Source organism: Hevea brasiliensis, chromosome 14, assembly GCF_030052815.1.
Source record: "Hevea brasiliensis isolate MT/VB/25A 57/8 chromosome 14, ASM3005281v1, whole genome shotgun sequence".
In the NCBI taxonomy this organism is placed as follows: domain Eukaryota; kingdom Viridiplantae; phylum Streptophyta; class Magnoliopsida; order Malpighiales; family Euphorbiaceae; genus Hevea; species Hevea brasiliensis.
The window spans coordinates 10116688-10130799 of record NC_079506.1 but is presented as its reverse complement, the minus strand read 5'-3'; the positions used below and the strand labels follow the sequence as shown (position 1 = coordinate 10130799).

The 14112-nt window shown below is 27.0% G+C and overlaps 1 pseudogene; it reads left to right on the top strand.

The window, feature by feature from the left end:
* Window positions 1-8500: 8500 nt before the first annotated feature.
* LOC131172698 (nicotinamidase 1-like) lies at window positions 8501-13791 on the top strand (annotated as a pseudogene).
* Window positions 13792-14112: the final 321 nt, after the last annotated feature.

The window sequence follows — 14112 nt, the reverse complement described above, 5'->3', positions numbered from 1 at the left end:
AAAAAAAAAAAAATACTCTTTTTGCATTCTTTGGAATACGCTGATGTAAAGCATATTCATTGTTAAAATTTATGATACCTTTAATAAAATTTATGCTTTCACTTTATCATGTATGTGTACATAAATAGAATGATATTAACTTAAATTTTCTCCTCAGGAGAATAATTTGATACTCAGAGAGACACGTGTAACGCAATTAGCTAAAAGTAAAATTTTGAAGTAGTTTTATTTAATTTTATCAATTGTTAATACTTAAAAAAAAAAAAAAAACTGTTAGTCATAACTACTAACCATAATTTGATTATTTTTAAATAAATGGAAAGCCAAATCAATAAGAATCAAAATCAAAAAAATTCGATATTGTGAAAAACAAACCATATAAAATCAAATTTATTTTACTATTTTGTTATGGTTTTGTTTTTTTTTTTTAATAATTGAATTATGAATCATATCATTTGGATAAAACAATCAAATTTAAAATTAATTTTACACATTTATTTTTTCATGAGTTTTTACATACATTATATAATTTTAATATAATTAATAATATATATATTTATTAAAATATATAATTCATAATAAATTTATAATAATAGATTATATATAAGTAAATATTATATTTATTTTTTAATTTGGTTCCCATGGCCTCAAATATTAAATGACTATTTATGAATTTACTAAAGGTACATAACACAATTTATGAATTTATTACAAAAACTATAAATATAATTAAAATAAAATATATTTTATTTTACAATAAAATGTCTCTATATTATAACTAGCATTATATTATTACTTGTAAAGTTAGGATTAATATTCAAATTTTGTTATATATAAAGTGATCTTTTAAATTAAAAGAAAGTGTAATTCTATCTAATATTTTAAAAAATATTTAACAAATATTTTCTTAATATAATTAAAAAAATCTAAACTTAATGAATTGTATCATATTTTCATATATGTATAGGGAGAGGGACTTTGCCTTCTCTCTATAAATCTCTTTTATATATATATATATATATATATATATTTCCTTTGCTTCGTTTGATATTCTCTTTGAGTGACTAACAATAAATGTTTTCTTCGGTGACAATCCATTTCTTTTTTTTTATATTATCACATTACTAATAGATTTTAAGTTAATAAATTTTAAAATTATTTTTATTGGTGGATATTCAATTTTTGTGGTGTTGTTCTCTTATTTAGTGAAGTTATTTTATTATTATTTTTTTGTTATTGAGTTATTTTAATTTTTTTTTAAAAAATATTTTGCGAGTGTAGATTTTTCCTTCAATATGAGATGTAAATTTGAAAGTAGTATGATAAGGTTCGTAAAAAAATTATAGAGTCAAAGAGTAGAGCCAATAATCTAACTATTAATCTACATGCTCTATCAATACTATTGGATTTTTAAAATTTTTATAATATTTTTTATATAAGTGATTAGTTTCATTTATATAAAAAAATAATATATTAATTTGTATTTCTATTTTGTACTTTATTTTTATCTAATAAAATTATATTTCTATATATATAAAAAAAGAATTGTATCATATTTTGAGAAAAATTACTGTGGCTTAATATTAATGCATGAATGCATGTTATTTTTAAAAATATTAATAAATTATATTCCTAATTTATATAAAATTAATTTAAATTTTAAATTTTCAATATATTTTATATATTCACTCTAACCTTTTCTAAAATTTTTTAATTAACATATATAAATCTTATAAATATGACAAAGTTTACCGTCAATGCTTTTAATTAAATATATTTAAATTAATTAAAATTTTGTATTATAAAAAAATATTAATTATGAAAAATAATTAACTTAAATATTTGAAAAAATTAGAAAAAACACATTACTGGATTTGAAACAATAAAAAAGAAATATTATAGTTATTTTTATTATAATTTTATTCTAATTTTAGCATAAATCGTATTTTAATTAACGTTATAAATAATACAAAAATATTTTTTAAAAATATTTTCAAATTTCTAATAACTTAAAGTTGCCTTATTTAATTAGTTATAGCATTCTAAAAAGAATAAAATTACTTATTTTCATAAATAGTCATTTTGCTTTTCTATGGAAATATATATAATTTATTTAATATTTATAAAAATAATTAAAATAAAAATTTTCAAAGCAAATGAATAGAGTTACTAGAAAAACCTAACGTTATGCGTCAACTTTCACGAAATATGAATTTATTATTTTTATTTTAAATTATTCTTATCCATTTATACTTTATTCTATCATTTTTTTTTATTTTATTGTATTTGAGTTAATAATTAAAATAATATTATAGATAAATAATGAGATTAATTATAACATATAATTTTTATAAAAAATTAATTAAATTAAATAAATAATAATTTATAAATTGAAAAATATATGTATTTAAAAAATTAATTAAGTTAATATTAACATTAATTTTAATATTAAATCAGAAAGATGAAAATAACTACACGTAGACTAGCGCGCCCAATTTTTTGACAAAAGTTTCATGAGATTAATTGTAAAAAGTTTTAAATTACCAATGACAAAGGTTCTCTCATATGTAATCAGAAAAATCTTCCGGCAAACACTTCTCAATGAAAAATTATTTAACCATCAATATTAGTGCGAAGGTTCATATGGAAGTTGGAACCGTGCCTCCTCACCAAGTTTACCACCGGCCACCACACCCGTAGGTTGTCCCTTATACCTTCAAGCCACGACAGAGGTTTTTGTTGGAGCTTTCAATGTTCCATTCGCAGAAATGGACACCCAAAGCCTATTCTTTCTTCAAGGACTTGGCTCCCATTTGTTCGTTACAGGAATCTTAGAGTTGGTGACACCATCAAGTTGTATAAAGAGTATGATCAATTCACTGCAAGATTGAAGTGGAAATGGAGAACTAGTAATAGAAAATGCAGTGTTATATATCTATAACTATGTTCATGTAAAAAGACAAGCTTGTATCTTACCAGAGCACAACCAGACTCAATAAATTTTACCAATGGGTAATAGAATCAATTTTAGACTATGAAATTTTGAATTTAAATTCAATAAAAAAAATACATATTTAATAAGTGGTCCTACAGGCTATGTTCCTCATTTAGCAAAGTGAAAACAAAATTAAAAAAAAAAATTGATGATATCATGCGCGGTTGGATGAAAAATCAATAATAGAATATTAGTAGTTTGCAAAAGATTTATTAAGGGAAGTAAAATTTGGGAAATTCTTATTTAGATTGATTTATTATGAAATCAAGGTATAATTATGTGAAATTTATATATTTAATAAGTGAGTTTTGCTATACATTTTTTGTAATTTATAATTTTGTTGTTTATTATTAATTAGCATAGCTATTATTTTCTTGAGATTTTAATTTTATAATTAATTTATTTTCAAATTAATAAAAAAAATTCTATTATAATTGAAGATTATTGATTATGTGTGTAATATATAGTTTGACATGTGTATTTTATTTAATGAATGTCATAATTTATGTGGAATACATTTTTCTAAATTATATATATATTTTTTTGAAATTTGGAATGTAAAATGGTGCGAATTTATTTTTATATTTATTTTTAAATACATTAATTTATTTAAATTAAGCTAAAAGATAATTAAAATAATTGCAATCAATAAAAAATATATTTCATATAATAAATATATGCAACAAATAAAAATATAATATTTCATATAATATTTATTTATTATATATATTAAAAATAACATATATATTTTTAAAATATAAATTTTAAATCGATGGAGTATTTTATTGATCAAGTGAAATTTCAAAAACTATATTATAGTTTATCATTAATTTTTCTATTTAACGTAGCTATAAATAAAAAAATTAAAAGAATTAACCCTAATTATGATTTAGGGCAAAATGTTTGGTTTATCTAAAATACCCTACAATATATTTTTTCCCCTAATCCATGAGCCCAAAGTTCTCTTTTGTCTTATGTAGGGAAATTATTAAGTGATTTGATAGGTATGCTCATTCTCACACACAATTTTTTTTTTTAATTTTATATACACACACATGTGTGCGTGTGTGTGTGTATATATATATACTGATATCTCAAAATATGTCCAAGAGGGGGGTGAATTGGACTAAAACAATTTTTCGGTTATTGCTCAAAACCTTTGAAAAATTGTAGCTCAGTTCAACCTAATTTTTACTTTAAAATGTGTGAGTGATACTGCTCAAATAATTAGTTGATACAAAGTTGGCTTAAGAATATTCAGTATACTGATTAAACGGGATATATTAGCACTCAGCAAAAATACCAGTAATCTGAATAAAATCAAAGCACAGCAAACAGAGCAGTAGACAGAATATATTAGTTGACTGCAGATATATCAGTAAGCAAATTATATCAGATCTCAGCAGATTCAACACTAAACAAATTATCTCAGTTTATAACAGAGTTAATGGTGTACTATATCAATTCTCAACTCAACAAAAAATGATTCAACCAGAAAATAAAAGTGCATAAATTTAAAGAGTAAGGGTTAAGAGAATTGAACACTGAATTTTTACAGTGGTTTGGCCTAACTAGCCTACATCCACTCTCTCAAAGATCCCACTTTGAGTCTTTAATTCATTATTCTTCTCTTTTAAAGGCAAAAAATAAAAAGTCTTTCACAAATCTTGGCACCAAAACTTTTACAAGTAGTTTCACACTTCTACTAAGTGTTATTCCAAACACTTTTCACAATCAAGCTTCAATAGGTGCTTGAATGACCTCTTATAAATGCTAAGACGGTGTTTAAAACTCAATCTCACTCAATACAATAGAATTTATGAAGAAGAGATGAGTAAGTATGCCAATGATGAGTAATAAAAACAATTTGAACACTTTGAATGAAAGTTTTAATGATTTTAAGATATTAGGAACAATTGAGAAACTTTCATTAAGTGCAAAATGGCCAAGGATGGGTGTATTTATAGTTTTAGATCATTTCTGACCGTTTGAGAACTCATTTGAATGTTACAATTTCAAATTTCAAGAAAATAGCTGTTATTTTATCGTTTTCTGTGATGTTGTATAGAGTTGAGTCAGTTAGCAAACCGGTTAGCATACCAGAACCAGAAGCAAATCAATTTGCATACTAGGAAGGCTTTTCTGCATAACTTTCAAAAATTTAAAACTTTACACCAAATCATAATAAAATACTTTTAGGCCATTGATGATTCAAAACAAGTTTTGAAAACTTAGAATAAAAATTTGAGGGATTAAAAATAAGTATCATTGGCTTCTATTCCTCAATTCTTTTTACAAGCAATCCTAAATTCCTTAAACTATTATCAAATTATATGTACTTTCAATTTTGATCTTTAATGCAGCTTGGAAGGTAACATTTTCTTTCTTTATCTTCATTGTCTTTGATTCGTCTTGTGTTATCTTAAAATGTCATCATTTCTTTAAAACACAAGTTCATCATCAACTTCATGAATCTTTTTCTTTATCCTTAGAAAAGCACAACACTTAAAACAAGGTTAGTTTGATTCTAGTTGAGTTTTGTTATCATCAAAATCTATACTTCTTTTAGCTCATGGGGTTAACAGATACTAAATATGATATATATTTAGTAAAAGAACAATTATGAATTAAATATTATTAATAAATTATAAAGATATATTAATAAACTCAACTCAACTCAACTAAGCCTTTATCCCAAAAATTTAGGGTCGGCTATATGGATTCTTTTTCTCCACTCTAAACGATTTTGGGTTAAATCCTCAAAAATGTGTAATGCTTTTAGGTTATGTTGTATTACTCTCCTCCAAGTCAGTTTAGGTCTACCCCTTCTTTTCTTTCTATCCTCTAACCTAATGTGCTCTACTTGTCTAACTGGAACATCCATATGTCTACGCTTCATATGACCAAACCACCTCAATCTCCCTTCTTTCAACTTATCCTCAATTGGCACAACTCCTACCTTTTCTCTAATACTCTCATTACAGGCTTTATCTAGTCTAGTATGGCCACTCATCCACCTTAACATTCTCATCTTCGCAACTCTTATCTTAGACATATACGACTCTTTTAGTACCCAACACTCACTGCCATATAACATAATCGATCATATGGCTGTAAGGTAAAATTTTCCTTTCAACTTATTGGGAATCTTGCGATCAAATAAAACTCCCGTGGCACGTCTCCACTTCAACCATCTAGCTTTAATCCTATGACTAACATCCTTCTCACATCCCCCATCTACTTGAATGACTGAGCCGAGATATTTAAAGTTTGGGACAGTACCACTCCGTCCAAACTAACTCCTTCCCTATTACCAATTCGGCCTTCACTGAACTTGCAATGCATGTACTATGTCTTCGTTCTACTTAACTTAAAGCCCTTTAACTCTAGAGTACTTCTCCAAAGCTCTAGCTTTCTATTGACTCCTTCTCGCATCTCATCTATCAGAACTATATCATCCGCAAACATCATGCACCAAGAGATATTCTCTTGTATATGTTTCGTTAATTCATATAAAACTAATGTAAAAAGGTAAGGGCTTACAACTGAACCTTGGTGTAATCCAATTGAGATAGGAAAATCTCTTGTGTCCCATCCCATTGTGCGCACAATAGTAATTACTTTTTCATATATATCTTTTAACACTTATATGTTCCTAATAGATACTCTCTTTTGTTCTAACACTCTCCATAAGACATCTCTTAGAACACTATCATAAATCTTCTTCAAATCAATAAAAATCATGTGTAGATCTTTCTTCACATCTCTATATTTCTCTATCAAGCTTCCAATGAGAAAGATCGCTTCCATAGTTGAATGACCGGGCATGAAACCAAATTGAAATCGAATATAATTTTTTTTTACATATAAACCATGAAAAAATCTCAATCATGCAGAATAATAAAGGGTTAGATGTATAGAAATTGATTAAAGAGCTTTTACCTTTGAAAAATAATAGCGATTGTCCACTTTATTGTCACTCTATATTATTTACATTAGTATGTTACTTATAAACCAGCTATTGAGGGTTAGAAATAGGGATGGTAACAGGTCAGATTTTTGCAAATACTCGATCTGACCAAACCCTAATAGAATAAGTTTAGGTATTATATAATCGAATTTATGACGAGTTCGGGTTTGAAAAATAATACCCGTGACGGGTTCAAGTCGGGTCCGGGTTTTATATATTAGATATCCGTTACTTGAACCCGTTTATATAAATATTTAATTAAATATAAAATATATATTTTTTATAATAATATTTATAAATTTTTATATATTTTATTTTGTATAAAATGAAATTTAAATATTTTATGAAATTATTAAAATTTTAAAATATAAATTATTAATCAAATTAATTTTTTATACAAAATATTAATTAAAATATATAAAATTAAACGGGTTCAGGTTTTTTTCCGGTAATAATAATCGGGTTTAGAATGGGTTTGGGTAATTGAAAATAAATTTTAACCAGGTTCAGGACGGGTTCGGATTTTAATAATATTAATCGGATTCTGGTTTGGATAGGGTGATTTTCACGGATACCCTACTCGTTACCATCCCTAGTTAGAAAGATTTTATGTTGCAAAATTTCAAAGTTTAATAAAGTTTTATGTTACATTTTTAGATTCAAAGACATTTTTATTGTAACTCCTAAAGTTTAAAAACAATTATTGAAATCTATCCTAATATTTTACATTATTATAAAATAAAATTAAATATGTTTTTAGTATAAATATTTTTTATCTATTAATCATAACAATATGATAAATATAAAAAAAAATATCTGAAGCATCGTGTATACCTTCAGAGCTTTTATATACTTCAAAGTGAATCCCAAATCAAAATTTCCCATGAATAGTGATTTGGTGACCCCACATTTTTTTTTTACGTAGCATGTAGATATTTTTTTTAGCTGAATATAAAAATTTATTCTTAAATTTTACTAAAAAAGTCCAGTGACACCCTTAATTTTTAAAACATCTCATCTTACACGTCAACTTTCATAAAGTGGAATATACTCTTATGATCATAGTTAGCAACTTGCGTGAAGACATACTCTATTGAGCGCGTGAAGAATTAAAAAAAAAAGGAAAAAAGATCACATGGCATTAAAAATAATTAAAAAAAAAAAAACAAGAAGCTCTCTCCCTCCTTTAACTTTCACTTCGCCTTCACTCAGGGGGGAAGATATATTCAAAAAAAGAAAAAGAGAAAAAAAATTCTCTTCAATGGCTCTATTAATGAGTCACTAGTTTGACAGCGAGATCATACTGAATAAAGATAAACAACCAATATCTTTCATTGCTTTAGAGATAAAAAATAAAAATCAAAATCTGAGATACCCTTCTTTTTTCACTCATTTTACCATCTGTGAATGAACAAAGCTTCTGGACCATGTATAAAGTATCTTTGTGTAGCTCTATTCAATAAAAGCATCTCTCAACTGGAAATTATGGATGTGTTGTTTACCTTTTATGTGAAGAAGAATAAGAGGCATCCCATATGATTGATTTGTTGAAGAAAGAACTTCCCATCGAACAAGACTCTTTGCTTCTGAAAGGCGATGTTAAGATGGGACTTATTCTTGTGAACATCATCAATGTTTTATGTACCGTTGGCATTGGCAATTTGGCGTTATGTGTTTTTTTATTTTATGTATAATGTTTGGTGCAGAGATTTTAATCTTACTTGTTTGTTGGGTTCTACAGGCCCCTAAACAGCCTGAAAAGCAAATTTCTATGATGGTTAAGGAGTCGGTGTGGCTTGCTAGAGCTTTTTATGGCAAGAAATAGCTTGTTTTCATTTGTCTTAATTCTTATCATCTTGACATTCTGGAGCACCCTCACCCTCCTCACTGTATTGCTAGAATTGATGAGGCAAGACTCATTACAAATAAATGCTTCACTTCTATATTGACTTGAATGGTTTGTGGGTTTTTCCTCTCTTATGTTTGCTTTGTATTCGTTTTTGCAACCTGTAGAATTACAGTGGTTGGAGCACTGAAGCTAATATCGCACTTAAATGCAAGGATTGCATCAATGGGTTTCCAGGTTGCACTAAGAAAGATGGCTCCAATTTGTTTGTATATTGGATAAAAAATAATCAGATCATAAGTATTTCTTACACTATAGACTCGCTATCTCTGGCTTCTTTTTCGCCTTTGTCTGTTGACAGCCATAAATGTACCAGCAATAGAGTTGGGTCGAGAGGAGGAGAGATTGGTGAGAGGCACTACAAAAGCCATGACAAAAGTGAGATTTTGTTCTAGAATTTTAGAAATTGTACTATCTTTGTGAAGACGGAGTGAATATGAGGTGGTTATATATGTTATAAATAGCTTGTATATTAGATAGTATAGAGAGAAGGAATTCATATATTGTTAAAATATAAGAAAGTGAATGAGTGGTTAGAATGAAATGTGTACAGAATTATATATATATTATTCTATTATGGCACTTGGCACATATGTGCGTGATATAAAATGATTATCTTATTTTAATATTCGAAAATAAATTTTCGAATATATGTGTTTATTAACAAGTAAATATGTATGTTAATAAACAAACATGTCTATTATATATAAACAGTTATGACTGTTAAGAGATGCGTTTTTAAATAAATAAATATAACATCTGTTAGAAGATATACCGTTTTAATTAAACAGACATGTCTATTCTATATAAAAAGTCACAACTATTTATATATGTGTCTATTAATAAACAGACATGTCTATTATATAAACAGTTATATCTATTGGAGATAGACAAATGTGTCTATCTAAAAAAGGTGTCATGACTTTTATTCTCTATAAATATGGATGAGTTTTTCAATTCAAATATATACTATTTCTACCTCTTCTTATTCTCTTCTAGTCTCTCTAAAATTCGGTTCGTGTAAAGAGTTCTTAAAGGAAATTTTCAAGAGCTGCTATCTATAAATTTCAGGCTTTGTTGTATACTGGAGATATATTGTCGTAACCTTACAGAAATCTAGTGGGGGCAATTAATACCTTAAAGATAGTGATTTATCACGCCTCAAAGCCTATACTACACCCACTGCCTCAACAATTTTAAGGTATTAATCGCAATGGAATTCAAAGCTATTTTTGTGATGAATCAAGAGTTCGTGAAATTTGATCGTTTTGATGAGACAAACTATGTTCGCTGGAAAGACAAGATGTTATTCTTGCTTACTACATTGAAGATTTCTTATATACTTGATTCAAGTCTGCCTGCTATTTCACCACCAACACCAGAAAATTCTGAACAAGTGAAAGCTGATCGGGAAAAACGTAGAGAATATGAATTGTTATGCAAAGATCATATTCTCAACAACTTGTTAGATAGGCTATATGATCTATTACTTCTGTGAAGTCACCAATGAAAATCTGGAAATCATTGGAGTTCAAATACAACTTAGAAAAATAAGGTGTGGATAAATTTCTCATCATGAAATATTTTGAGTTCCAAATGGTTGATAATATGTCTGTTATGGATCAAGTCCATGAGTTACATGTCCTTGTTTTAAAACTTAAAGATTTGAAAGTGATAGTTCCTGAATCATTACAAGTAGGAGGAATAATAGCAAAATTTCCTCCTAGTTGGAATGAATATAGGAAGAAATTACTGCATACTATAGAAGATTTTTCTCTTAAATAGATTCAAAAACACTTACGCATTGAAGAAGAAACAAGAAATCGTGATAAGAAATTTGTATCTGAATCTACCACAAAAGTTAATTTTGTACAAGGAAGTTAGAATTTTCAAAAGAAAATTTCTGGAAATAAAAGAAAGTTTTCTGAAGTAGCAGGCAACAGTACTAGTTATGGCAGCAACAGCAAATCAAAGAAACGAAGAACTTGTTACAATTGTGGCAAGAAAGGGCATTACAAATGTGAACGCAAGTTTCTAAAGAAACATAAGAAAGAAAATACGAATAATAGTGCTTAGAATTCCAATAAATCAAATATAGTTGAACAAGCTACTAAATTGATTGCAATGATATCGGATTTGCATATTTGAATGGTAATAGAACTCAATATGGCTACAATAACTAAATCTAATGATTAATGGTATGATTCTAGAGCTAGTGTTCATGTTTGCAATGACAAGACTCAATTTAAAAATTATGAAGTTGTAGATGGACAGAAAGTTCTAATGGGCAATCATAATTCTGCTAAAGTGGTGGAAAAATGAAGTGTTGAATTAAACTTCACTTCTGGAAAGAAGCTATTGTTAATAAATATGCTACATGTGCCAGAAATAAAAAAAAAAAAAAATCTTGTGTCTGTTAGTCTATTGTATAAGGCTATTTTGGAGTCTGATAAAATAATTGTGTCCATAAATGGAATATTTGTGGGAAAGGGTTACTCATGTGATAGAATGTTTAAACTCAGTATTAATAATAATATGAATATTTCTGTTTATACCATTGAGTTATTTTTATCTTTGTGGCATGATCTTTTAGCACATATTAGTTTTAGATATTTAAAATTTATAGCTAAACATGGTTTAATTTCATATATAGATGACAATAAAAAATCTTGTGAAATTTGTATATAAACAAAAATGGTTAAAAAATCTTTTCCAAAACTTGAAAGATCTTCTAAGTTATTGGAACTTATTCATTCTGATGTTTGTGAATTAAATGAAATATTAACTAAAGGAGGAAATATGTATTTTATAACTTTCATAGATGATTTCTCTAAATATACTTATATTTATTTAATGGATCAAGCATTCCAAATATTTCAGATTTATAAATCTGAAGTTGAGAATCAAAAAGGAAAAAAGATAAAAATTTTAAGAAGGGACAAAGGTGGTGAGTATTTTCCCATTGAATTTTCTTCATTTTGTGAAGAAAATGGAATTATACATCAAACCAATGCACCATATACACAATAACAAAATGGGTTGGCAGAAAGAAAGAATAGAACTTTAGTAGATATGCTTAATTCTATGCTTGTGAATTCTAATTTGCTAACAAATTTGTGAGAAGAAGCTTTACTTACTGCTTGTCATTTACATAATAGAATTCCTTCCAAAAAATTTATGGTTTCACCATATGAATTATGGAAAAATAGAAAACTTAACTTGAACTATCTAAGAGTATGGGGTTGTTTTAGCATATTATAAAGTTTCAGATTCTAAAAGGACTAAATTAGGTCCTAGAGCTTTGAAAGGAGTTTTTGTTGGTTATGCCGAAAATTCCAAAGCTTATAGAATTTTGAATTTAAACTCTAAGGTAATTATAAAATCTATAGATGTTGAATTTATTGAAACTAATTTCATAATGATTCTGTACATGAGCCCATGATTAGTTCAAATCAAGGCAATGATTCTAGTATTAATGTTAATTTTGAATCGGCTTCTAGCAACAAAAGAAAGTTAGATTCTTTTAATGAAATTAGAAGAAGTCAACGTGCTAGAAAAAAAAAAAGAATTTACATCCAAATTTCATATCTTTTCAAGCTATTGTTTTTCTTGTAGAAGGCAATAGGTCAGTTATACTTAACAAAATACGAATTTTGTTAAATGTGGAAGATGATCCTAAAACGTTCCAAGAGGCAATCGCTTCAAGAGATGTGGCTTTTTGGAAGGAGGCAATCAATGATGAAATAAATTCATTATTATTTAATAATACATGGGTTCTAGTTGATTTGCCACCTGATTCCAAACTAATAAGATGTAAATGGGTTTTCAGAAGAAAATATAATACAGATGGATCAATTCAAACTTTAAAGCTAGATTGGTTGCAAAGCGTTTTAAACAAAAAGAGGGAATTGACTACTTTGACATATATACACCAATGGCCAGACCAACATCTATTAGAGTACTTTTATATTTAGCATCAATATATAATTTATATGTACATCAAATGGATGTTAAAACAGCATTTCTAAATGGTGATTTAGAAGAGGAAGTATATATGAAGCAACCTGAAGGTTTTATTCTACTAGGGAATGAAAGAAAAGTTTGTAAATTAATTAAATCTTTGTATAGTTTAAAACAAGCACCTAAGCAATGGCATGAGAAGTTTGATTCAACAATTTTGAAATATGGCTTTAAACATAATAGTGCCGATAAATGTATTTATTCTAAGTTTACTGATGATTTTGGTGTAATAATTTGTCTTTATGTTGATGACATGCTTATAATTGAAACAAATATGGAAGGTGTGAATGATACAAAGAAGTATCTAACTTCAAAATTTAAATGAAAGATTTAAAAGAGGTAGATATAATCTTAGGTATCAAAGTAAAGAAACATAGTGGGAGTTTTGCTCTTTGTCAATCTCATTATATTGAGAAAATATTGAATAAATTTAGTCATTTAAAAATTAAAAAAGCAAAAACTCCATATGATGTTTCTTCTAAATTGATTGAAAATTCTTGTAGGGCAACTGCTCAAATTGAGTATGCTAGTACTATTGGTAGTTTAATGTATACTATGCATTGCACTAGACCTGATATTGCTTTTGCAGTATGTAAATTATCAAGATATACTAGTAAGCCTAGTATTAACTATTGGAAAGTAATTTTAAGAGTTATTGGTTATTTAAAAAGAACTATAAACTTTGATTTATTTTATAATAAATTTCCAATTGTATTAAAAGATTATACAGATGCTAGTTGGGTAACTAGTATTAATGATAATCAATTAACTTCCGGTTGGGTTTTTACCTTAGGAGGATGTGCTATTTCTTGGGCATCAAAGAAACAAACTTGTATAACCCATTCTACAATAGAATTAGAATTTATAGCTCTAGCAGCCGCTGGTGAAGAGGCAGAATGACTGAGAAATTTTTTACTGGATATCAAATTGTAGTCACAACCGATACCTGTTGTTTCCTTACATTGTGATGGTCAAGCAACAATGTTTAGAGCTTATAATAAAATTTATAATAGAAAGTCTAGACATATTAGCTTAAGACATGAGTATGTGAAATAATTAATCTCTGATAGAATTATTGCTATTACTTATATCAAATCTTACAATAATCTGGCAGATCCATTTACAAAAGGGCTCTCGACAGATATGATAAAAAATATATATGCTGTATTAGGATTAAAAATATTCCATTAAATTTAATATTGATGGAAACCCTACTTTATA